This window comes from Bison bison, unplaced genomic scaffold (assembly GCF_000754665.1).
Source record: "Bison bison bison isolate TAMUID 2011002044 unplaced genomic scaffold, Bison_UMD1.0 scf7180017864273, whole genome shotgun sequence".
Classification (NCBI taxonomy): Eukaryota; Metazoa; Chordata; class Mammalia; order Artiodactyla; family Bovidae; genus Bison; species Bison bison.
The window spans coordinates 1,420,699-1,421,197 of record NW_011494845.1 but is presented as its reverse complement, the minus strand read 5'-3'; positions in this window follow the sequence as shown (position 1 = coordinate 1,421,197).

Here is a 499-nt window from a genome sequence, read left to right as displayed (position 1 = left end):
GAGGCCTGGCGTGCTGCGATTCATGTGGTCGCGAAGAGTCAGACATGACTGAGTGACTGAACTTACTTACTTAAGTGTTCTCCACTGTCTGGAACACACAAAGAGATTCACAGATTTGGGTAGAGAAGAGAAGGGGGAGGGAGGAGATAGAGGCGACCTGGTGGAGAAAAAGGAGAGTCCAAAGGGGAGAGAGCAGTCAAACCAGTAATCTCGCTCACAAAGAAAAATGGGTACTGAATATTTGGTTCTTAAAGGTACAAAATTGAAAACAAATACCAGAAAGCAAAGATTAAAATTCTAGAGTAGAGGTTGGATTCTCAACAATACAATATTAAAGAAAAAAATCAAAGTCACAGAAATTATAAAATATATATAAATATATGAATTTTACTTTAAAAAATAGGGTCTTTTTTTTTTTGCAAAGTAATAGGTTATAAAAGTGAAAATTAAAGGAGTAATAGAGGATTTATTTTTTCTTTAATTTAAAAATGATAATAGT